The following is a 19,622-nucleotide window of genomic DNA, read 5'->3' on the forward strand; positions in this document are numbered from 1 at the left end:
TACCTAATAATCCTCCTAGGCGTATGAAAAGAAGATGGCCTCGAGATCTTCTTCTCTAGAAATGTTATTGGAGTTCTACCAATGGGTAGATTCTCCACATGTTTTTATCATGTTACTATGTCACCTACAGCAAATTTACTTGTTGTATATATGTGTATAAAGTTGTAAATATCAATAAATAAATTATTAAAATAAAAAAAAGATTAGTGTAATGTTTTTTTCATATGATATATCTCTATTTTGTAACTTCGTCTGTCTATATAAAATAAATATTATATTATGTTCGTTTTTTGAAACTAGTTTGCTCTTGTTTCAAAATAATTTTTTTTTATGATTTTTTTGTTATCCTTAAATAAAACTAATCTTAACCAAAATGTTATATTTAAAAAAAAAATACTTTCAAGAGCTCTAATTAAGAAATGTGAGAAAAAGTCTCACGCGCGGCCATCCGTGTTAAAATCGACTTAGGGACCGATGGCGGGTTAATGAGATACAATTGTTCATGTACTTGTACAAGAGCCCAAGTGGAGACAAGGCAGTTATTTTATCCCAATTTTGAATAACTTTAAGGAAAATTAAGTATAATTACAGTAAATCGACGAGTCTGTTAAGTATACGTAGAAGGAATGAACAATGGCGGCTGTTTCAAAAAGTTTTAAAAAATATATATTTTTCATTCTGAGCTATATATCTTTAAAACTACCAACACTACTAGGAAATCTAAGAGAACATGATTAAAAATAGAGTAAATTGTCTAAAGTATGAGCACTAATAGAGCTATTTACGTTCAATAGTTTTCGAGATATAGCTTTTTAAAATTTGTACATGTATTTTGAAAAAACTATTCGACGTAAAGATGTCTAATAGCATTCAAATTAAGGCTAGTTAAACTTGTACTATAAAGTAGTTTATTACGTTTATCTCCCTAGGAATATTAGTTTTTATGATATTTGCTAAAATTAATTATTATTATATTAAAATTTCTAGTTGTTCGGACAAACTTTCATTTGGAAACTTTATAATCGTATATGAACATCATAAAAAAACTACTACGTCTACGAAGATAAGTTTACATTTAACCAGAGTTAATTTGAGTGATAATAAACATCTTTACGTCTAAAGGTTAATATTTTTAAATAGCTCTATTAGGGCTCATATCATAGTAAATTTACTCTACTTTAAATAATGTTCACTTGGCTTTTCTGATGTTGGTAGTTTTGAATATACATATCTCCGAATGAAAAAATAATTTAGTTTAATGTTTTCAACTCCTAACACTATCCTTACCACGTATGCTGATGACACATGTGTGCTCACAGTTAGTAATAACCCTTTGATTGCAGCCCGAACTCTCCAGTCCCATATCACAATCCTCGAAGAATGGTGTCGAAATTGGAGGATAAAAATAAATCCCAACAAATCACATTTACTCTTCGTCGTAAACCTGCCGACTGCCCTACAGTATACTTTAATAATGTGGCTCTTACCCCTGTAGAACAGATTCGTTATCTTAGACTACACCTTGACAAACGACTAACCTGGAATCCTCACACAATACTGAAAAGACAGGAAACTGCACGCAGATTCCGACTATTACAGCACTTACTAGACAAACGGTCTAAACTTCCAACTCATTACAAAAGACTGATCTACATGACAATAATAAGGCCCATCTGGACATACTGAGTTGAGCTTTGGGGCTCCACTAAACCTTCGAATTCCTTTCGTATCCAATCTTTACAATTCAAAATCCTTCGTAAAATCCTCAATGCTTCTTATTTTGTTACTAATAAAACCATCCATAAAGACCTAAATGTTCCTTATGTAACCGATCTAGCCCGAACCCGATATTATTCCTTCCATAATAAACTCCCTAACCACCCAAACCCACTCGTTTCTACTCTTGCTTCCTCTTCCATTCCTGGCAATCCTCCGAGGCGCCTGAAAATAAGATGGCCTCGTGACCTTATATTGTAAACTGTTTTTAGAGTTCTACTACTGGGTAGTTTCTCTACATCCTGTATCATATCATTATGATCAAATTTACTGGTTGTATTTTTTATAGAATTGTAAATATCAATAAATAAATTAAAAAAAAAAAAGTTTAACGTTTTAAATTTTTTATTCCACCTACCTATACTTGGCATACTCATCAATTTAAACTAGTAATTATGCATAGTTTTATTAAAGTATTTGAAAATTGGGGTGATATAACTGTATTTTTTTTTTCTCCCCGGCTATTACGTACTACAATATTGTAAAGGAAACAGGTGAGGTTTCCTGGAAATATTAAGGGTGAAACATCGGGGCACAGCCAGCATTAAACACCTTGTTTAGTCTACTAACTTGGTTAGTTTATTTCCATATTTTTTCTGAGATGAGTGTTTATCCGCTGAATATTAAAAAGGTTATAAATTGAAAAAGGATATTTAAAAACTAAGATTTATACTTAATTTGATCTATTTGGTTAATATTTCAGGATCCTATCCGCCCAGGATAGAATTAAGAAGTGAGTAATTTTTCACTAAAGGAAAATAATAAGTTGCTTTAAGTTTAATAGATAAAGTTTCCTCCGCTGCTCTTGGCAGGGGCCTAGTTGGTTCAGCCCAGCCCTTTCTCTCGGTCTCTTGTCTGAATATATATTGTCTTTGTTATTCTATCCCGGAGTGTTAACTAACTTGTAATGAACGATATTATCCTAATATAATATGGGAAAACATGTCACACGTTTATATCAGGGGATAATTACTGATGCTTAATATCCAAAGTCATTTATATTAATTAATTTAGATCAAGTATAATAATCTACTAAGTTCTTAAGAATATTTTAAAATAACGTGGTTTTCATCATAGGTATCTCTGAATTCTAATTATATCATATTAAATGTATTGTTCTGTTATTTCTTACTTACAAATATATTTTAATTTAATTATAAAAATAATATTTGGATTTCATTTTGAAATTATAATAAAAAGCGATCCTGGCATGGTTGCCAGTTCGTTATATCATTATCTATTTTATATTAAATATGTAATAATAATATTAATGGAAGGAGATAGTTGATGGTATGAAGTATATTGTAGGAAGATAATCCTGGTAGTGATTATTATGGGTACAAAATATTTTTTTTTTGTAATATTAAGTTCTCCCTTGTATTTATAGACAATAGTGATAGGGACCATAGAGGTCATTTACAAATATAAAATAATTTATATTAATAACATATATAAATGATAACCAATTAAAAAATAGAAAGGAAACAAAATAAAATAAATAAAAACAAAATTAAACTTAAAGCAAAATTAAGTCTTAAACACAAATCCACTTGTTTCTAGCCTGGCTTCTCCTTCATTACCTAATAATCCTCCTAGACGTCTGAAAAGAAGATGGCCTCGAGATCTTCTTCTCTAGAAATGTTATTGGAGTTCTATCAGTGGGTAGATTCTCCACATGATTTTATCATGTTACTATGTCACCTACAGCAAATTTACTTGTTGTATATATGTGTATACAGTTGTAAATATCAATAAATAAATTATTAAAAAAAAAAAAAAAATCTTAAACAAAATCATTCCTATTTACCATACTTACTCTCAGCCTGGGAAACTTCAAACTGAGATTAGCTTTCACTTGAGGAGGAAGTTAGTGGACGATGAGTGAGAGTGCAATAGTACAATAGTAAAAACAACTATTTAATGTTAACCAACATTTGGCCCTATCTTGTAGGGCATCGTCAGATCACATTTCATCTTCAAAACAAACTCTGTCTCCTTTCTACGTTAGCCCTGACGAAGCACTGCAAACTGGGACAAAACGTTGATTATCATAAAATAGATTTTATTAGATTAATTTTTATTGATATATTCTTGTTTGAGAGTGGTTTAGTTTACTTAAAAACAATATTTGATCCTTTTTCTCAACTTTATTTTTTTAAAACCTTCCAACGTTTCGACCACTTAGATCATTTTCAAGGATACCTTTACTTTGTTAACATTTTCTCTTTTAAAATTCTTAAAAATGCCGGCTAATTGCCTTTGTCCCATATAATTTCCTCTATATAATTCTTTTCTAAATTTAAAACTTGTACTAACCACTTTTCTTTCTATCATTTACATTTGCAAACATTAAAGCTTGTTAAACGTAAGTGGTCGAAACGTCGGAAGGTTTTTAAAAAAATAAAGTTGAGAAAAAGGATCAAATATTGTTTTTAAATAAAATAGATTTTATTTTTATTTTGAAGAAGATGGTAGGTGTGCGGTTAAAAGAAAACAAAAAATAGTTGTTAACTATTTTTTATTTTATTTTGACCATCTTCTTCATAATTTGAATTAATACGATAGTTATTTTATCATTTATAAATTTATAATATGTTTTATTGTTCCTTTATTTAGTACATTTATTGACCTTTTGCCACCAGACTATCTTCCAACAAACAAAACAATATTATTATTTCGATCTTTCTTGTTTCTATCATTTTTTTTAGATCGACATTTTATAATATAAATCGATTTAATTAAATCTAAATAAATCTATTGAATCAACTTGAAAATAATCGAATAATTATATCATAACAACACATGAAATAGTACTGTTAATACATTTAAATCACATTAACCTTTAATAATTATAAACCCAATAAAATTAATATTTTTTATCTTACATATTCTGATAATAGATTTCAAGTTTCATGTTTGATTCGAAAAATGATTCGAATGTAAAATAGGGCACATTGCTTTTATAAAAAAATCCCAGCATCTTATCCTTGGGGACTTAGCTCCCCCAAACTTTCCCTTTCCCTTTCTAGGCTTCTTTAAAGTATAACCCGCCATATCGGTATAAATATGAATATTTAGGGCTGCAAGACAAATTTGGTGTTGCCGATTTCATTTACACTGACTGCTCCAAAAAATTATTAGGTATTGGTAACTGGGTTGTGTGCAATGATTCTCTCTGTCACCGATTTGTATACAGCTAAAATGGTTGCAGTCTACAAGAGCTTAAATGTTTTTCATCCTACAACAAAAATCAGGTCAACTGTAGAGATCCATTGTCAGTCATTCTCAGTTTAAAAATGTTTTCTCAATAAGATCACTAAATAAAGAAACCAATTATTCATTAAAGTCTTCCAACAGAAACGGTATTTATGTGTCCTTCGCTTAGAATCGTGGGCACTGCGGAATAGCGGGTAGCGAACTGGCTGATCAGGCAGAAACTCCTTATCGCTGAGTGCCTGTCGATGGATTCATTGCCCCCATTAAGCAGAGAATTAAATTGAAATGGCATCAAATGTGGGAGAATGTTATTGACAATAAATTAAGGAGAATCAGAAGTGACGTTTTCCCTTTAATATCAACGACTAGAATTATACGCAGAGAGGTGATTTTGCCTTTGAATAGGTCATACGCAAGTTAACAACCTTAAACAACAGTAAAGACTAAAATAACTTTATTCTTACAGATTACGAACACAACATAGGTTAGTGGTTACCAATATCTCTCTCTTTCTGTGATTGTAACTGCCTTAGTTTTTTTTTTTTTCGTACTCACCTGAAAAAAAAACTTTAATTAGTAATTCATACGTACATATAGCGAGGTATGCTATATGTATAGCTGGGTATAAGGATACCTTGGATTGCCTTTTGGCATTATAAGGTATAACTGCCTTAGTTCGTAGGAGTTAGCAAATATATATGAACACTTGAGAAGAGGGGGTAGGAAGAGCGTGGAAATAGAGGGAGGGAGTGAGACCAATCAGATAATTGAGGAAACTAGGCGGGGCCTAGAGATCCTATGAAATTAGAAATAAATATCTTGAATGGGGGGGAGGCGTTTTAGACTTTCCTGGAAATAGTATAATGTACCCCAGGGTTGGATCTGCGATGGACTTTTGAGAACTGGCTTATATATGTCAAACATAAAATAGTTAGACAGATTCAATTCCATTCCAGTTCGTACCTGTCACACATTTTCCTTCATGCAGTGACTTAAAGTACTGGCACATGATTTGAACAATGAAAAGTCACTTTCCTTATGCTCAGCGTCTGCTTAAATGCGCCAGATGTTCAGAGGAACAACTATATAGCTTATAACGATAGTCGTTGAATATTATTTATTATAATAGCTGTTAAATACAATAGCGTTGTTGCCTCCAAGCATACGACCCCCTAAATCTTTGTATGAATTACCAATATACCTCTATTCAACTTTGCAGGATAACAAACAGACTGTAAATACAATTTTTGAATTTCTAAATCACTTAAAACTTTACCATAAAATTTTACAAGTTCCCATTTTTCAATAGTTATATATTCCAATTTGGAAATTAAAGTAATAAGGACTAATCAAAATTTTGAAATAAGGCAATAATGACCCTGAAGTGATTGATCCTTTAAAATAATAATAAAAATAAATAAATAATTTCTTATAATAAAAACAAATGGTGTTTCGATATATTGTTTTTAACATTTTGTAAATTAATGTTTTCTTTTCTATATGAATTTCATTAATCTGTATATAAATTTGTACAAATAGAATATTAAGGTTGTACATTTGCAACCATTTTGAGATTTTTTGCTTTATATTGGTGAGTATTATTTATCAAAGTTTTGAGGGGAATCTGGAAACAAAGAACAGAGACAGGAGCAGGAGAGGACAAGATGCACTTCGACGAGGCGAAGTCCGAAGAACGGCAATGAGACCTGGACGCCATCCCTTATGAACAAGATGACACTCACGTTACTACGCGCACCACCCAAATCAACCAACTCAGCACTCATTCAGATATATATTAGGTAATAATCTATATTTTATTGTAAACCATTTATCTGAATCTTTGCAACAATTTTAATAACATTATATATCAATAAATTGTAAATAAATACTTATTTACTATTATATTACACAGTATCACCCCTTATTATATTATATAATTAATAATAACAACATTTTATAAACATAAAGGTACTTAATTGGTAACTGGTAAACACACAAAAAGCCTTTGGAAAAGAATCCTATTATAATAATAGTTTTCAAAGGACTCAATGTAACTTAATTATTTAATTATATTATTTCAATTTCTTGAGACAAGGTAATTATTTATTAAATAAATCAAAACTTGTAACCTTTTTTGTCTCAACACTTTTTATTTTTCACCAGTCCAACGTTCCGGCCATTTTAGCCAACCTCAAGGACATCTAAATATTTAACAGCTTATATTATATATTCATTTTTAACAGTTATAACAACAACATTATCACCAATAATATAACATACCTTCAATTATAATTTCTTCCCCACATTAAATTTAGAGTTACTTTTGCAGGCTATTCTGCCTAGGTCATTCGCTAATTATAAGTTAAAAGCCTATTTAAAAAGTCAATTATTAGAGAGTCATATTTATTATGAATAAGCTTACTAAGCTTAAGTCTAGTTACCTATTTTTTAAAAATTTAAAATCATAAATATTTAATTCTTCTTATATAAGATTATCCATACAAATTTATTACCATATACACAAACCATTTATAAACTCCCACTCACACAGGTCAGCCTTGTTTTAAAATTAATTTAAATTGCATTTTTGTCTTAATTTGGTATTTATTCTAATTCTCAAATTTCCATATTACATTTAATTGTAAATAGTAACAAATTTCTCCATTTATTTTTATAAATTTATTTTGCTTAAAATCTCTGCATAATGTTGGTTTAAATTCCTAGTATTTGTTTTTAAATTAAATGTGTAATTGATGTTCTCTGATATATAAATTGAATCAAGTATTTTTTTTTTTGTACAAATTGTTTTCTTTATGTAAAATTATGGTGTTATCAAAATCAAAATTATATTGATTTTTGGCTGTATGCTGTACTAGTGCTGTTTTATTTGGATCCTTTTCTTTATTTCTTGTATCATTTTTGTGTTGACATATTCTATCCCCCAACATTTGCTTAGTTTCACCTATATAGATATTTAAATATTTAGATGTCCTTGAGAATGGCTAAAATGGCCTAAACGTTGGACTGGTGAAAAATAAAAAGTGTTGAGACAAAAAAGGATACAAGTTTTGATTTATTTAATTAATTATTTAACTTATTTTTGGATAATTTCCTTCAACGATTATCCTGGCATCCTGACTTAATCCCTAACATTATATAGCACATCATATCATTCGATCCTATATGTTATTAATATTCGTTTAGTTATTTACTGGTATTTAAAAAAATGGGATCCTTAAAAAAACTTCTAATTATAATTTTCTTTTATATTTTTGTTCATTAATTTTATATACATGTTGGTGTAAATGGATGTAGGTATACATTTGGCTTTGACATATAATAACGTCCAGAGCGGAGGCCTTTGATGTTAATGTAGACCGCTGCAGACTACACTTCGCTTGGCCGCACCTCAACAGCTTAAGTTGCCTCCTGACCCTCCTATCATATAAGGCTGCGAAATCAAAAGTAAAATCATCTATGGCTGAAATATTTCATATAAAGAATAAAAAAAGATGCTTAAACCATTAGCATTCATTTTTAAATTATACTTTATAATTTAAGATGGGAAGTTTTAAACTAATTCAGGAGGTAAAAACAATGCTGGACTTCAAAATCAAAATTTCAACCCACCTTTAAGTTTTAGTAATAATACTATGTTTCAAAAACGTTCTGTACACAAAATAGGATATTATCAATTTCCATGTATATATTGCTGTGTTGTCTTGTAGCGAGAGGAACAAAGAGTTCAATTACACACCAGTAGAGCGCAAAACCTCGAGCATTACCAAATAGTACAAAAGCCGGGAAGAAAAAAGGCAGTTATCTCAACCCAATTTTTGATTACTTTAATGAAAACTGTGTATAATTACTAATCAAAATTGTTGAGTCTGCCAATTATAGGTAGGGGGAATAAAAAGTGGCGGCTGTTTTTCATTCGGTACTCTATATATTAAAAACTAAATCTAAAATCTAAGGGAACATTATATAAAGTAGAGTAAATTGGTCTTAAAGAACTTCTACTTGATCAGAGAACATTCCTCATTCAAAGCCTCTGCTAGAGACAGTTTCAGTTTATAGTTGACTCTGATTTCTAAATGGTTGTTATTTCTTGTTCACTCTTGAAATGATCTCTCTCCTCTACTTAGTATTCCTTCGTAAGCTCCGACGGCTTGAAGCGAAGGAGGTATATAAGCCCGGAGGATAGGGCTTATATACCTCCTTCGCTTCTGTCAGAATAGTACCCTGCAGGACGAAGGCACCTTCCTGAACGACTCTGGAGGGTAGCCACCCTCCAGGTCTGCATTTCTCCCCGGTAGTCTCATCCTATCAAGTCATCTTCCTTGTCAACTACCTTACCTTTATTATCTGAACACGCATTATCTTCCGGACAACCAGAATAGTTATGAAAATAAGCCACCTTGACAGTATTGTATAAATAATATACTTAATTAACATATAATTATAATTAGATTAATTTAAAATTAAAAATAATATTAACGAGTATAAGCATTCTTAAACATTTAGCTAAGAGCTTTTTTATTCCAGGAATATTTGAAATAGAGAAAAACATATCTTGCAATATAAGAATTGTTCTGGATTTTCTCTTTAGGAAGTCTGGTAAGTCAATTCATAAAAAAATATTTAAGGTTAATAAACATTACTTATTTGTGCATTCTTCACTTCTCCTTAGCACAACCATTAATCTATTATTATTCCTTCTATAAATAAACAACTTGAAAAACGAAATAAGAATTACACAAATATAATATTAAAAATTTAAATAGTCTTAAATACCTAATTCATTCCTCTTAGTGGATTTTTACTTCACATATGAAACTAGTTTATTTGATTTTTTTTTTTTTTAGCCCAACTTTGATATTTGGGTTTAGGTTACCTCCACTGCGGCATCAAGAAGTATTAATTGCCCTACTTCATCAAATTATTACTTGCTCTACAGTATCAAAGTATAGCCACACTTCGGTATCAAATTAATTACGAACCAAAGACCTAGTGAGATTATCAGCGTTCAAAAAATGGAAAATTTAAACTAAGACAGAGGAAATTCACAGATTGTAAATTTCTATGCTTATAATAAAGCAATTTTTACTAAACATATTGTGCATATAAACAGCAGAGTTTCTAAGGTACTTCTACTAAAAAACATTTTTTTTTTTAAATTGTAAACATATTGACATAAACCACTATTACTTTCATCACCTCATGTCTGATGTGCGCATACAAACCTGGTTTACTGAAGATAATCTGTCGGGTCCAATGAAGCAATGAATCTGTTAACAGGTCACGGTCTGAATTAGCTGTCACAGTCTAACTCAGATCAATCATGACTCAGTTACTTACTATAAACTATCTAGCAGTATTCAGTAATACAGTTATGTAATATAGTGAAAGTAACTATAATTATTATCATGGAATTAATATTAACTTTTATGGGTTTAAATTTAAATTAAAAAAAAAAAAAACCTCCAATCCCACATCACCACCCTTGAAGAATGGTGCCAAAACTGGAGGATTAAAATAAATTCCAATAAATCCCACCAAATCACATTTACCCTTCGACGTAAACCCATGACCTCTTCCCCTACAATATCCTTTAATAATACCCCACTTATTCCTGTCGAACAGATCCGTTACTTAGGACTACATCTCGACAAACGACTGACATGGAATCCTCATACAAGACTAAAAAGACAAGAAACTGCTCGTAGATTCCGACTAATGCAACATTTACTAGACAAACGGTCTAAATTGCCAATCCATTACAAAAGACTGATCTACATGACTATTATAAGCCCTATCTGGACATACGGAGTTGAGCTTTGGGGCTCCACTAAACCATCAAATTCCTCCAGAATCCAATCCTTACAGTCCAAAATCCTTCGTAAAAACCTTAATGCTCCTTACTTTGTCACAAATCAAGTCATCCATCAGGACCTCAATATTCCATATGTTGCCGATTTGGCCAGAACCAGATACCATTCCTTCCATAATAAACTTCTCAATCACTCAAATCCACTTGTTTCTAGCCTGGCTTCTCCTTCATTACCTAATAATCCTCCTAGGCGTCTGAAAAGAAGATGGCCTCGAGATCTTCTTCTCTAGAAATGTTATTGGAGTTCTATCAGTGGGTAGATTCTCCACATGTTTTTATCATGTTACTATGTCACCTACAGCAAATTTACTTGTTGTATATATGTGTATACAGTGGTAAATATCAATAAATAAATTATTTAAAAAAAAAATTTAAAAAAATAATTTACAAATTTAATAGTAAATTTAAATAAAAATTAATAGATTCTGTAAATCGTAATGATACACTGATTATACTAGACACGCCTATTATCGGAAGAGGTATAATTTTAACTAATTACCTATCCTATCCCCTGCCTATATTGCAGTAGAGGCTCAGATCGAAATACAGTTGAGTAGCCTGCACACGTTCACTGGAGCGTAGCAGGTTCTATCGCACACCTCTCTTGTCTACATAGTATAAGCTATTTCCAGTCAATATTATATATTAGGGCACATCTCCATCATAATCAATACGGTTTGAATGGAAACATTCTTTTAGCGTTTAATTATAGTGAAAGATGTTTTAAAAATTCAACTATGTGAACTTCTAACTTTCCTTGACATATTGAAAGAATTAAAAAAAAACACACATAAAATTAATCATCGGTTTATCTCCCACAGCTCGAACAGTAAATTTTAATTTAGCTTCAAAAATAGTTTAGTTTATACATTTTTTCAGCCAAGAAATCAACGACCCATCCCGTTACCTGAAGATTAATTTTTTACTTTCCCTTAGCTATACAACGTAATCCCGATAATCCCGACTAATTGCTCCCGAGGGAGGGGGAGGTGGATAACTGAAAAGTTAAGATTAAAGAAGGTATTAGGAAAATTTTAGTAAAAAAAAATCAACAATATATACATAACTTTTTTTAAAAAATATTTTATTGGAAATTTGACAGTTCCAAGTTTAAAAAAATGTTTTTTTCTTTGTTTTCTTTTACGTTCCTAGTAACTTTAAGTGATGATTTAATTTTATGAAACTGTAAGATTGTTAATTTATAAGTTAAAAAAGTATAAATAAAAATAAAAAATATCTTTGTACAATTTGGGATTTATTTAAAACTTGATTAAAAAAATAAGTTCACCAACAAAATTCGTACTATACATATTTCTATTATTAATTAAATTTATTTATAGAATCAAATGTATTTCTAATTCCAACAAATTACCGAACCCAATTACAACCCATGAAGTGTCCAGTTGTTCAGTACATTGTAAGGAATAATTGCTTCTTGAACAACGATTGTGCGAGGAGTAGATGATTTGTTAAAGATCACGTTCTCCTACCAGATTTTTCCCCAATTACCGTACTAACTTTATAGAGGCTGGGTGAGCCCAAGATAACTGCAGTCCGGGGGAAAGCCAGACAGAACTGGTTCTGACATTTATTTAGTGGCTTGTATAATGTGACAAAAATATATTTAATACTATTGAAATTTACATCTTTTGTTGGATTATAGACTACTATATACATCATTTTAGTTTTGACTGCCGTCAAAATAGCCCTGAAGAAGCCCTGCAACGTGGGGCGAAACGTTGGCTCATTAAAATAGTATATTTCTACTATTTGAGTTTTTCTTGACCGCACCCGGACCATATTCCTTTCATCTTTACACACGGTCAATCAATAATCTTCCAGTATATACATTAAACTATTAAACTATGACATGCATTGATTACTATTCTTGTTACTGTGTTCGTTGTGAAATGATTGTGGGATGATGGTACTGTTCCTAATTTTGCTTGCTCATTCTCCACCCCACCTCCCAAAGGACCAGCAGATCCTTGAACTCTTCTAGTCCGTTTGGCTGATGAAAGGATTAGTAAAAAAATAACTTTAGCTTGTAAAAGTAAAGATGGCGGATCATCTAATCGTTTTCCTAGCTTTCAAAGTAATGACCGTTAGTCTACTCGGCCTACAGAGAGTAGCACCTTAGCTTGCAGTGCCTTTAAATAATTAAATTAAATTCGTTCAGTGGGGGGGGGTTCCCTGAACAGAGAGGAGATAAAGTCTGTAACCAGATCTATAATAAAATTTGTGTGAACGCATACACTATATATATAAATATAACCATATAGTTCTTGCCATATTTATTAATTGCTTCTTTTGTCTTACTTAACATTATATATTTTTTCTTTATTCTAATATTTTACTTATATACTTCATTCGTTATATATATTTTCTTTCTCATTTTTTCCTATAATTTTAATTTTAAATTATTTTTATTAGATTAAAATAACCACATTTATTCCTTTTAGATAATATAACATTATATTGTTATTTTCCTACTCCCGTTATTTTACTTATATAATTAATTAGCTATTTCCTACTTCTTTCATTACTTTATTTTAAATCATTTTCATTTTGTACATTTATTTACTGACTAAATTTCAATTTGTATTTTATAATTTATTTAATTATATAAATATAAATTATTTTATTATATTACTTAAACTACTCATGTCTTTCAACAATATTTATCCATCTATATTTTCTTATTTCTTAATCATTGTTTATCTCCTTTTGTCCCAATTTGTTGTCTTGTTTTTTTTTTATTATAAAGGCCTGGATTTCAGACCAAAGCGTTGGCACTAATCATAATATATATCAATATAATACATCTAATATTATGGTTACATATATTTTTTCATTCTCTCAATTTTATTTTTTCTTTCCATAATTTTAATATTTAAAATATTCATATTTCATTGCATTATATAACCTCAATTGTTTATTTTATTTCCTTAATTATGTTATTTTACCTACTTGTTCAATTATTTTCACTTTAATTTAAATAATTCTATTCTGTCTATTCTATTATACCTATTCTGTACAATTATTTACTTTAAGTCATTCTGTTTATATTTTCTTTTTTATTTGGTTGTTATATTTTGACCGCACCTCCTAACCACCTTCTCCTCGTATAAGTCATCCACGGTCAACTATCTCTCATGATTATACTATATATCCTTTTGTCCAAAGGTTGTGGTCTTGTTTTGTTTTTTTTATTTAGCACTGATGAAGACCTGGAATTTAGGCCGAAATGATGGAACTAATAAATAGGTTTTTATTGTCCACTGGCCGCACCCCCAACCACATTCTTCTTATTATATAAATCAACGGTCAACTATTTACTAATCAGTAACAAAAAAAAATTATTTAATATACTCGTTAAATTGTCCAAAATTAGAGTGCTACCATTGGGTAGTTTCTCTACATGCTTGTACCATACCATTATGATTTCCTCAAATTTACTTGTTGTATTTATCAATAAATATTTTTTATTTATTTAATATAATTTACAACTGTAAAAAATAATACAATAAGTATTACCCATTGGTATACTGTATACATGTATACATATATTGGTGGTACTTCAAACATTAATTTAAATTAGAAGGTCCCGTGGCCATCTTCTTTTCAGACGCCTTGGAGGATTATCAGGGATTATTAAGGATGAAAGATTAAGAATTAATGGGTTAGGAATGAAAACATGCATATCTGTTTTGGGCCAATTCTGCAACGAATGGGGTGTTAAGGTCTTTGAAGGTGAATGAGTTTATTTGTAACGTTATAAGGAGCATCAAGGATTTTACATAGGATTTTGGATGGAAGGATTGGAATCGGGAGGAATTTGATGGTTTGGTAGAGCCCCAGAGCTCAATTCCAAATGTCCAAATTGGTCTGATTATCGTAGTGTATACTAATTGTTTGTAGTGAATGGGAAGTTAAGAGCGTTAGTCAAGTAAGTGTTGTAGCAATCGGAATCTACGAGCAGTTTCTTGTCGTTTCAGTCTTGTGTGTGGTCTCTGGAAGTCTCTAATAAATAAATTAAAAAAAAAAAAAATTGTCCAAAAAGTGCGTTTATATTTTTTAAGTAATTGTTATTTCCAAAGTTAAGACATTCATAAAACATGGATATAAAATTAGGTGGTGCTTCTCCTGGGATGTGCCAAATTCTAATCGGATTTCGGATTGAGTTCGCTGAAGACATTAATTTTCATTGGCCAACGAGAACACTGCGAGAGCAACATCTGAATCAATAAACTTCTTCGGACGTTTTGATATTAAGTGCTCTATTAGTCATACTGCCTCGGGCCAGTTTAAATATGGAAATAGCCTAGCGTCGGGAGGTGGAATGTTAATGCGGACCATGTGTCGGGGGGGGGGGGACTAAGAGGCTAACTTTGTATCAGATGGGTCTGTTCCCTGCATGAAGATGAAGAACAGTCCTCTGCTCTCTCGACTAATCGCCCCCCCCCCCCCCCCAGTCAGCTGACATCGAAGTAACAGCTGACTGAGGCTGTAACTCCCCCCCCCCCCCCCTTCAACCTACATAAGCAATATTTCGGCCCCTTTGTCATAATTAAAACATATCCTAGCTGTTATTCTTCGCAGCCAGATTTTGGGGCGACTCCATAGATCTTTATCATCTATAACTCTCTCGTTAGATATGTTATCACTCGTATACACTAATATATATACATAATAATAATGTATAAATAAAGCAATAAAGATTTATTCTTAATTAACAAAAAAAAGTATGTGTAATAAACAATGGTTATTATAATAAGGAAAAGATTATCGAGAGTCGGTCAGTAGAAATACACAGATAAAGAAAACTTACTAATTTGTGTCCCAGGCTTTTATTCGAGTCTCGTACCCGGGACTGCTTTACAACCTCCGTAAATTCCTACCTCCTACATACTTTCTCATCATTCGTTCCTTTCTCATTGATAGATTTTTCCAAGTAAACCATAATGGTTCCTATCCATCCCTCTTTTCTCAGACCGCTGGTGTTCCTCAGGGTAGTAACCTTGGTCCCATCCTCTACACCGTCTATACAGCTGACATTTCAACCAATCCTAACACTATCCTCACCACGTATGCCCAAGACACATGTGTGCTTGCTGTTAATAATAATCCATTAATCGTATCCCAAAATCACCAATCCCATATCGCAGCCTCGAAGAATGGTGTCGTAATTGGAGGATTAAGATAAATTCCAACAAATCCCATCAAATCACCTTTACCCTTCGTCGTAAACCAACTGACTTCCCTACAGTTTCATTTAATGATGATACTCTTACCCCTGTCGAACAGATCCGCTACCTTGGACTACATTTGGACAAACGATTAACCTGGAATCCGCACACAAGACTGAAACGACAGAAAACTGCACGTCGATTTCGACTATTACAGCACTTACTAGAAAATCAGTAATGGTTTGAACAATTCGTAAAAAATCGTCAAATGGTTTTTTAATTATAGATTTTTCAAAATAAATCCACTACCTGCTAATCATTCAGTACGTTCCATAAAGAATTTTTATGAAATATTGCTTTTTAAAAAGCTATATCTCGAAAACTATTGAACGTAAATAGTTCTATTAGGGCTTACAGTTTAGAAAATTTATTTCACATTATATGATAATATATCCTCATAGGTTTTCTATTGTTATTGGTAGTTTTAAAGATATAGAGCTCTGAATGAAAAATTTATTATTTTTAACGTTTTGAAAAAGCCGTCATTTTTATTCCCCCCTTCCTATACTAGGACGACTCATCAATTTTGAGTAGTAATTATACATATTTTTATTAAATTAATCAAAAATTGGGGTGAAATGGTCTTATTTTAATTTCAAAAGAAATAATTTTCATTATACGGGATTTGTTTATGTTGTTTTTTAAATAGTGTAGCGATCGAAGATATGTAAATTTTTCCCTTTTTAGTTTTTCCATGCATTCATGAACGTTTAACATTGGCGTCGCGAATGGGCTATTGTCAAACATATTGTTTATCTTCACATAAACAGTAAGAAATATATCAAGTCACAACACCATGTGAACTCGAGAATTTATATAAAATTATTAAGATGGATAACTATAGTGATGACAATATTAAAAATGATACCGTATAGAGCGCTACTTGTAACGGATATACACTGAGAAAGGCTAGACGTATATACAATATACGTAGCGCGCTCTATTAATGATATTCTATAAGCCGAATTTATTGCGGGAACTTGTGAAGCCAAATGGTCACGCAGGGGCCACAAATCACTCCCCAGTGCCCCCCTCATTCAGTTTTGTCCCCTCATTGATCCATTTCGGCAGTTTTAAGTTTCACAAAATTAAAAATTAATTTTCTATGTTTTTTTATATATATTTTTTATTTTTTTTATATTTATAACTTCAAATGTTGATCTAACCTAGCTAATCCGGCAATGCTATTTCCTGATATGAGTGTGTAATATACATATATATATTGAAAACAAACAATTAAGTTTGATTTATCACTTACCAATTTAGTTAAAATTAAACATTTGCTTACATATACTTTCTACGTCTTGGCAACGATTTTTATAATATTTTTAAAAATATAAGTGAAACGTTCACCATGTCATATCTTTGTTAATAATTGTGTTTTTTGTATAAAATTCATTCACACATTAAAATAACAGTTTCAGAACTTCTGAAGATTTTAGATAACTAGCATACGAACATTACATTATTTTTATTTATTTATATGAAATTGATAAATTATTAATATAAAATATGTTTAAGAATAGCCAATAATATAGTAATGTATAGATGATTAATGTCTTTGTTCAATTGCACCACCACAGTAATACAGCGGAATTAAATACTTAGGGACCTCTTGTGCTAGCATGGTACATCTGTTGAAGTCATCAATGCCGGTTGGTTAACCACATCAGGGAGAGTGGTGCATATCCCCATTGGTACATTCCATCGATACTCCAGATGCGTTCGCTTGTCAAAGGTGATTTCTGGGAACGCTCATGTTGAATGGAAGTGCGTTCGCTGACCGATGAATCGCATGGTTCCCTCTTGCGCTTGCCTGATCCTTACTCTTTGTACTTCCTCTATTCCCTGATTAGCTACACTTGAGTTGAGTAGCTAATTCATTCAACTATGAAAAAGATCCATTATTCCTTTATAGTGATACCTCAATACATGTGTTCTCAACCATTTTGTAATTATGAGCACATTTTTAGGTTATCTAGGATGTTATTAAAATAAGTTAAAAAAACTTATTTAACTTAAAAAGGGAGTTTTAGATGGTAGCTTTATAAGCGCGGCTTATATTGTGGTTTATCTCACTAGACATATTGATGTCACGACAACTGTTATCGTTTATGTTATTATGTCGTGACACTATATCTTGTGGGGCAGTTGTTTCATGACAGTAAATGTTTTGGAAGAAGATATTTATGTTAAGATAGTTGACCGTACAATATAAATTGTAGGAAGATAGTCCGGGTGACGGTCAATAAAAGTACAAAATAGTTAAAACTATTTCATGATAACGAACGCTTCGCCCAGGACTTAGCTACTAATAGATACAGGTGGCTAAATTAGCCCTGAAAAAGACCTCGAATGTAGGCCGACACGTTGGTTAACAATAAAGTTTTTTTTTACTATTTTGATACCTCTATTGATCACATCCCGGACTGTCTTCCTACAATCAACTTCATATGGTCAACTATCTTTATCCAATAATATTTAAAATTGTTTTATATTATTATTTTATTGTTGTAGAACAATAAACTGAATAGTGACCAAACTCGAAACTTTCAGATGTCAAAAAAGAAGAAGTAATATAAGGGTTTTATAGGAGGGTTAAGTGATTTCAGTCTATGTTAGGTGTTACCCACAGGCATAGAGTTCATGAACCATTATATCCCGCACAGTGGTTTCCACAGGCATAGAGGTTATGACCCCACATATCCCGCACAGTGGTCCCCGCAGGCATAGAGTGCATGATCCATTATATTCCGCAGGCATAGAGTCTATGACCCATTATATCCCGCAGGCATAGAGGCCATGACCCATTATATCCCGCAGGCATAGATTTCAATACCCATTATAACACGCACAGTAGTTCCCGCAGGCCTAGAGTCCATGACCCATTAAATCCCGCAGGCCTAGAGTCTATGACCCATTATATTCCGCAGGCATAGAGTCCATGACCCATTATATCCCGCACAGTGGTTCCCACAGGCATTGGGGCCATGACCCCTCATATCCCGCACAGTGGTTTCCGCAGGCATAGAGTCCATGACCCATTATATCCCGCAGGCATAGAATCCATGACCCATTATATCCCGCAGGCATATAATCCATGACCCATTATATCCCGCAGGCATAGAGGCCATGACCCATTATATCCCACAGGCATAGAGTTCATGACCCATTATAACCTGCACAGTGGTTCCCGCAGGCATAGAGTCCATGACCCATTATATCCCGCACAGTGGTTCCCGCAAGCATGGTGTCCATGACCCTTCATTTAAACTATTGCATCAATTTTATTACCTGTAACACTACTAAAACGTTCATGTATACAATATGAATTTGAAATATTAAAGAAAAGAACGAAGAACATTATTCATAAAGGTAATAGAAATTAATAATAAAAAAAAAAACGCAAAGTTTAGGTTGAAAAAGTTAAGGGAGAATGAAATATGGTATTTGTTTCGGAAGTTGCAAGCATTCATTTTCGAGTTCTTTAA

The sequence above is a fragment of the Halyomorpha halys genome, unplaced genomic scaffold (genome assembly GCF_000696795.3).
Source record: "Halyomorpha halys isolate HHAL.00 unplaced genomic scaffold, Hhal_1.1 Scaffold427.1, whole genome shotgun sequence".
Classification (NCBI taxonomy): Eukaryota; Metazoa; Arthropoda; class Insecta; order Hemiptera; family Pentatomidae; genus Halyomorpha; species Halyomorpha halys.